The 8454-nt window shown below is 32.9% G+C and overlaps 1 pseudogene; it reads right to left on the bottom strand.

The window, feature by feature from the left end:
* Positions 1-707: 707 nt before the first annotated feature.
* LOC114754017 (flocculation protein FLO11-like) lies at positions 708-4915 on the bottom strand (annotated as a pseudogene).
* Between the last annotated feature and the right edge of the window lie 3539 nt (positions 4916-8454).

Genomic DNA, 8454 nt, shown 5'->3' with positions numbered 1-8454 from the left:
TAATTTAAGAAAAATTGATAAATATAAAAATATGTCTTATATTTAGGATCAAATCAACTCAATAATCAGGTCCTATATTAAAACTCAAAGAAGTAATATAAAAGATGAAAAAAATAAGAAACTGAGTCGCAAGAGTTAAAGATAAGGAATTGAGTTGAATGACTAAAAAGATTAAACTTACCATCTCTGTTTCATTTCAACAACTAGTCAGACAACCCCAACTACATGTATCATGTTTTCGATGCCATTAAGTACAAGTTTGACTATCATGATTGAAATTGCGAAAGTCATGTTCTAGATAGTTTTCACTCTTCAATATGAAGCCAAGTTATTGCATCCTCTGCCAGTGGATTGTGATGGATTCATAGGACCTTTTCCGACTTTAATTAGTTTTGTGTGTTTTCATGGTCATTTGTCTCCTAGAATGCTCGCCTGTTTTGCAAGTGTCTCGGATATACAAGGACATGAAACAAGAGATATAAACTGCCTAGAAATTTCTGTAGACGGAATGTCAAACTGAACATAAAGAAATGTTGCACACCTTATGATCACAAGCAGATCTTTACAATTTTTGTGACCTGTAAACATAATCGCTCTCTCTTCCCTCTCACTTCATGCACCAACTACTCCCCCTATATATAACACAAAATGCCGTGTGTAAAAATAATGACCGTTATCTACTGCTCAAAAGAGAAGCAAAATTTTCTTCTAGTTGCAGTGCCTTGCTTGTATCACAGCCAACCACAGCAAGTGTAATTTGAAGATGGCATTCGTCCTGTTTGACGTATATATTCTGCTTGAGCTGCAGTTCTGTCAGCTTCTCGATTTTTTCTCGCTTCAGCGGCCGCCCACGCTTTTCTTCCGATCTTTGCCTTGCCAAAGCAACCTTCTTCACTATCTTTGCATGAGCTTGGGCTCTCATTTGCTCAACTTTGGACTAAAACAGACAAAGTTCCATCAGTGACAAAGTAGCAGTTATTCAGCAGAAACTAGTAAGGATTTACAACTTATAATATCATACTGCAACTGCAGTTAAAGAAGGGCCAAAATAGAAGAGCGTTGAAATGCTAGGGACCAAGTTGAAAATTGGTTTGCCTCCGAAGAACCAAAATAGGACTTTCAGCTTATTGTATTTCCAAACAGATGTACATTTAAGTAGATATTAGTATTATCCAAACAAATATATATTTTAAGTAGATATCAGTATTAATCAGAACAAAGTTGACAGAGCAAATTAGCATATCTTATAGAAAATTCAAAATATTTTTTTAATCTTGTCCAGCAGGATATTCGCAAAGACACAGCATCAGAAAGAACATGAAGTTTCCTGGCTTTTTTGTTCCTAACGTGCACGGAGAACGAAAGAGTAACTAACCTCAATTCTCCTCATCTCTGCTTCTAATCTTGCCTTCTGTTGACTTTCCCATGCCTGAATTTTAATCTCTTCTCGCTTATATCTGCATTATTAACATCCATTGTCAGATTATAATGGCCTTATGCACTGAAAATATAATGATGTCATTCAAAACTAAAGGATAAAAGACAGTGTATTCTAGTTCTTAGAGAATGAGTCATCAATAAACCTTGCAGTGTGCTTAGATTTTTCAGCTTCCATCCATAAAGTAGCGCGCTTTTCAAATTCAATTCTCTCAAGTTCTTCTTGATTTGTGTTCTGAACAGAAGATTTATTCTTCTCTTGCTCATCTTTACTTGCCCATGCAGCGATATTCATCTTACCAAGCTGCATTCCTAGAGCTGCAATCTCTCTTCTTGTCTTGAGCTTAATCTCTTCTTCTGACAACTGTTTCCTGCTTCCAACTGGAACTTGTGAATCCTCATATACTTTGCTCTCAAAAGGTGTAGGAGCGGGTGCATCCCTCCCAGGAGTAGAAGGTATTGAGGAAGTTGGGCTACGCATTGGACTTATGGACCCAACTGGTGTAGCAGTTCGCGAAGGCTCTTGACTGGTCATAGGGGTCATCTCTGTTCCCATGTCTCTCATAGCAACTGATCTAATTCCAGGAATAGCTGCAGCAAATGAACAAGACAATGTTCTTATCTACATACTGATATCCAAATGGCACTTGTTACTGTCACCCAGATGCTTCATCCACTAATTGCAAGACACAGTCTATTAAATATAGATATGCAACATCTCAGGATATAGCCACATCTACATTCAGTTATTGAGGTGAAGGGCATATGTATATCTGCGAGCGCATGCATACGCAAATACATGTATGCTTGTGTTTGATGTGTTGCGTTGCATGATTGTGCAAAGCTACTTCCTTTCAAGAAGTTCAACAAGGGAGAGGATCAATTGATTGTGGAAGTAGATCAACAAATAAAAATTTTAAAAAATGAGATTTGAATATGACACATATGAGTCAGTGCGTGCACAAATCATAGTGGTGTTGTCTAGAATGCTTGAGGTTAAAAAATTATATACTAATGCTTTTCGTACCTTTTTGATCATCCGTACTCGAGCAGGATATAACTAATTCATTTACATCCTTCAAATCTTTGCTCTGGGGAAGGGAGTCTACTGTTGGAACCCTTCCATGAGCTTGGCCTGAAACTGAATGAGCCTCGGATGGAACAAAAGAGAACTTCTCTAACGCAACATGCGAAGTTGTTGGTTGACAGAAATCAACTCCCTTTGTTTCAGTCATTCTGCTGATTGCTAACTTATGATGATCATAATTAGCAGACTCTGGAGCAACCCTTGCCATGCTTGTTGCTGGCATGCGATTTGCTTGGCTTTGCACAACATTCTTTTTTGAGTAGTTCGCTTGTATATTTTGCCTATTCATTATCCATTTCTCAGCATCATTCCACTTAGAGGGGATAGGTCTCAATAGGGATCTCGTTGCAGGATTGCTCACTGATCTCTCTCCTTTATGAAACTCAAAGCTTGATGAGCTAGCATTACTGTCATAATCAAGATTTTCATCTTCAGTTGTCCTCACTGGGTGAATTGCACTAGAATTGCCACTATCATGCTTCAAAAAATGCTGCATCTTCAAACGACCCGTGTTAACATTTTCGCTGGGCATTGTCCCCTTTGGTTCACAAGAAGTCTGAACATTGTCTCTTTGGTCTGGCAATACATCACTGGATGGCTTTGATGAGAGTATCTCTAAGCTGGGAGATGTAACTGAAAGGAAATATGTTTTAATTGGTCATGAAATTCAACACTCTAGAAGCTTTCAGTGAACATTGAGTTTTAATCGCCAACAACTTAAAAGAGAAGAGGGGAAAAAGGAAAACGGCTATCTTAAACTGTTTTAAGTGTTTTAATAAATACCAGATGAATAAGAAACAAAATGAAATACGAAACCCTATTTCTTCCAAAGAACGTGAAGTTCTGATCCCCTAGAACAAAAAGGTGGGGAGCAGTTAGGCGCTCTATTACATATTAGAGATATAATGAAACAAAACTAAGTCGTACTAAAGTTGACGAACTCCATCAGAAAGGCTGTCACTTTCGAAATTTGAAAATGTGCTTTAATCAGTACCGATATGAAAAGTCCTATGCTTCTCAATGAGCATGAAGTTTTGATGGTCTAAAACTGAAAAAGGAAAAGGGGGGGAAAGCAGGATGAAAGAGCTAGCATAACCGGGCACCAGCGCTCCAACATCCATAATGGAAGAATAAATGTGAAAATAAAATAGAAATATATCAAGACTGTGGACCTTCATCATGAAGGTTGTCACTTCTTAAAACCCTTGGAAATGTTTTAACAAGTCCTGAAATATAAAATTCAGTTCTTTAAGATGAAAATGAAGTTTTGATCCCCTCAAATCATAATCAAAAGAATATATAAGAAAGAAGAGGAGACATCTAGATTCAGCAGGGAGAAGTGCTCTCAATGTAAGTGTAAGCAAAGTTAAATATATTTGCATATCTAACCTTCATCATCAAGGCTATCACTTTTTGAGGCCAGTAAGCTGTTCACAAATTCAGCATCCTCAAGCCTTGAAGGTGAAGTTCTAGATGAATTACAGTTGGATCCATCTTTCTTCTTGTGATGGTGAGCCCCCATGAGCTTCATCCTGAGTTTACTGGGAGAAATTATTCCATTCTGGAGGTGTAGAAAGAACAAACGGTGAAATCCATTCTCACTTAAACCCTAAAACACAATTACAAAAATGCAAAAAGTACATATATTTCAACAAAGCTTAAACAACTTTCAAAAAAAAAAACAAAGCTTAAACAAAGAAACCCGGAAATTAACCACTTTCTTCCATCCAAATATACCCTTTTTAACCTCAACAAGAACACTGGGGGTAATTCAAACTTTGCTCTTCTCTTCCCCTTTCTTTTTCTTCTTTTGGGTCTCGGCTTTCACCCAAACAAACAATCATGTCAAGTCCAACTGTTTTGGTCATTCTAAAAGGAGAAAAAGGAAAAGCAGAGGTTTTAAAATTAGTCTAAAAAAGTTCTTTTGGAGGGAATTAAAAAGATGAAGCCCGAGAAAACCAAAGAGAATTGGCTGTTTCTGAAGTCCTCAATAACAGAAAACTTCTCAGAAATTCTCAGACCCAAGCAAAAGCCCACCATTTTCCCCCGTAACCCAGGTTTAAAAACAGTATAAAGATTCAATTTTTCACGAACCCACAAGGCACAAGATCAGACAGTCCCATTAAAAAGAAAAGCTCAAAAGAAACAGAGAATGAGGGTCTGGTTTTCATTCCTAGATGCTGCAAGAAAATGCCATACCTGAGTTTTGTCAATCCTTTCGTACTCCATTGGATCTCTATCTCTTTCTCTCGGAAATATGAGATAGTAGAGAAAACAAGAGATGAATCACGGCTTGAGGGTGAAGAACATGTCAGAGAGTGGAGCAACGGGGGATGGTTTTATTGTATTGTTATTTGGCGGATGCAGAGAGAGGTGTTTGCGTTGCTCTCTCTGATAAGTAAGGTGCCTCCCTGCAGTACGGGGATGCTCTATCCAACTTTTGATATGGCCGCACTGTGGGGACCTCCGGTGGGCCCCATGACGGGGAGAGGAGAGATCTAAATCCAGGAAGGCAGTGCTTTCTGAATTCTGAGTTGAGTTTCCCTGCAGCTGCAGGATCCCCCCATTGATTTGCCCCAATCATCGTGTGCTGAGAAATTGCCGATTTGACCCTTTTTTTAATTTTTCTTCAGTAAAAAGGAAAACATAAAACCATAACAGGTAAGTCATTTATTATCTCTAGCATGTTTTCTTGGGCGTACTTGAACGGAGCAAACTCAGCTGAAGGAGGTATATTATTTGTACTATAACAGTGATTAAACATCCATGGTAGGTAGGGAGCACTTATAATTTATCACCCAAAAAAATTACTCATTCGTTATAAAATTGACATTTTATCAAAAAAGAAAAAAGATAACTAATTCAGCAAGTTGGTTATCTTTTTTAGTTATTTGTTTTGACAAATATTATTATTTGTCATAGAGTATTAATTATCTATAGTCTTTTGTTATAGAAATATAGTGCTAATATATTTATATGTCATATAAAATTAAGAAAGAAAAATAATACCTCCGGTCTTTAATATAAGACCTCGTTTAATTTTTATTTTGATCCTAAATATAATATTTCAATTCACTTTGTCTCTAATATTTATGTATTTTTTTTAAGATAGTCCTTCTAACAATAGTAATTCTAGCCAATACACTTAATTAGTAAGGATATTGTAGGAAAAATAGTACTTATTTATTATAAATAACTAATTTAACTTCTTTCTTTAATCTCCTTAAATTAGTTAACTAGTTCTTATAATTAGGACTAGAGGTAGTATACTAATAATAAATCATAAAAAGACAATGTATTTTAAATTATGCATTAAATACAAGTTTCACCTTTCACGTTATAATTTACGGTGGTCCTTTATTCCTAAGTTATAAAAATGTCCACCTACGAAACCTACTATTTAATGTATTATATATAAATTATATATTTTATATAAAGTTTTTTATATTTGTAATGACAAGTTCTCCAATCACAAGTGCTGATATGTCATATTATTTAAATATTAGTATTTAATAGTATTTAATTATATACTCACATGAAACTAAAAAAACATATGATCACATGTGATTAGAAAAATTGACATAATAAATATAAGAAACTTCACCTAAATTTCTTTTCCAAATTATAATTATAACAAATAACGCTTTATACTATTATTTCTGATCCTTAATATAAGAGTTAATTAATTAATTTGAGTAAATTAAAAAAATTAGTCATGTTAGTTATTTGTAATAAATAGGTGTTGTCTTTTTAAAAATATTCTTACTAATCAAGTGTATTGATTAGAACTATCATTATTATAAAGACCATTTTAGAAAAAAGATAAAACAGAATGAATTAAAATATTATATTTAATATCAAAATAAAAATTAAACAAATTTTTATATTAAAAACTGATATATTATATCAACCCTGATTTACCTTTTTGAGACATAACCCGCCAATTTAGTTTTACTTTGTTGTTATTGGAATTTATGTTATCTACTTTTCCATGCACTAAAAAAATAAATTATAGACTGAGTAGTTTCACCTACTCTTGATTGACCATTGCCCGAGTCGACTATGGGTGTGTTTGGAATCACATCTGAACCCTTAAACTGACTTCTCTACTGGTAAAAGGAGCTTTTTTGATTTGGGATGTGTTTGGAATCATATTTTTGCAATCTGATTTCTGTGACTAAAACGGATTTATACAATAAGCTCAAAAAAGCTACTTTTATCCAATCTGACTTCTGTAAAAGTCAGATTGAAAAAAAAGTTACTTCTCTACCGCCAATCCAAACACACCCTATACAATTTTGGGTGAATTTCACATGTCTTGTTTTTATATTATTATCGTATTTATTGAAAAAGGAGTCTATAGTTATTGAGAAACAATAAAGCATGAAATATGTATTTTATTTTTATTTTATTTTTTAATGTTTGTTTCAGCTGAGTTACTTCAAAATATAGTTAGGATAATCAGATTGGATATATGAAAAGCGAACATTATGAAAAGTTGGGATTTCGAACTTTCCAACTCAGTAAATGACAAAAAAAAAGAGTTAATATAATTTATAGCCCATTAAATTTTAATTTTAATCTCTCAAATTTCAAATCATAAATTATGGTTTGTTAAAAGATAAAATGGTTCAGATTTTTATTTAGATATAGGGACCAATATATTTAATAAAAAGAAATTTGAGAAACTAAAATCTATAGTTTAAAATTTGGAAGACCAAAACTAAAATAAAAACAAATTTAAAGGATAAAAATTGTATTAATCCCAAAAAAAATTACGCAACTTATTGTTTTCTAACACACGAGTTTTGGAATTATGGGGTAATTTGGTTTGGTCAACCAAGCTTCTTGAGGATAATTATTTTGATAAAATAATCAGAGAAGTAAAAAAAAAAAATCTTTTGGGGAACGTGAGAATTTTAACTCTGCTCCATGCCTTACATTTATAAAATTTTAATAAATAACTTTTGCAAAAATAAAAGAGTAAAAAATTAACTATAAGTTTGGAATATCACTTCTTCAAATTTTTAATCTCCATTTATTAAACTCTCCTCTAATGCATTTTCCTACAACCAAATACACCGTTCGTAAGTTTTTTTGCTTGCCATCAAATCATATTTTCACAGGGAATTTGCTTCTTTTTTTCCCAGTACACTAGAAATTTGCTTCAAACTATTTGCACGGGGAGATTTATAAAATGCATGTTTCCAAATTTAATCCCAATTAATTTTAATTCATTCAAGTAATGGAGGTTAATGAAATGCATGTTTGGGATGGTATTAGGAAGTCTTAAAAATTTGTTGAAACAAAGATAAATTAATCGAATAAAAAATTATATTTAACATAGTTTTGAAGAAAATTTACTAACCATTGAAAAGTCATTTCAAATCTTTTTTTTTTTGCCTGCTACTTCTTTTTTGCCGTTTACTGTATCTGAAAGTTTGGAATAAAAATTAGGAAAAATTATGTTTACTTGAACAAATTTACTGAACGCTGAAAATAACTTTTTGATATATCATCTAAATAAATTTATTTCAAATTAATTGTCTTATAAAAATTTCTCCGCTCATAAATCATATTATGCTGATTAATCCAAAAATTGATTTAAATAAAAGCCACTTTTAAGAAGGTTAATCCAAATAAATTCCACAATAAATCAAGTCTAAATTATCATCATGAAAAGCAGCAGCGGTAGTATTTTACTTTATAATTATGAAATACATGTTTATTGGATTTTAAATATAAGACTTATTTTATAGTACTATTTTTAATTCTAATTATAAGATCCTATTTATAATATACAAATAAAATCTTATATTTACGATAAAAAATAATACTACAAAATAAAAAAAATAAAGCACGCATTATAGCGATAATCTCGGAATGGAGTGGGGTTTGACACAGCTTTTGAATGTGACGAATATTATTCA

The sequence above is a fragment of the Neltuma alba genome, unplaced genomic scaffold (assembly GCF_004799145.2).
Source record: "Neltuma alba isolate B1F8T4 unplaced genomic scaffold, ASM479914v2 tig00008405_pilon, whole genome shotgun sequence".
NCBI classification, from domain to species: Eukaryota; Viridiplantae; Streptophyta; class Magnoliopsida; order Fabales; family Fabaceae; genus Neltuma; species Neltuma alba.
The sequence above is the reverse complement of the archived record's forward strand: the minus strand, read 5'-3'. Positions and strand labels throughout refer to the sequence as shown.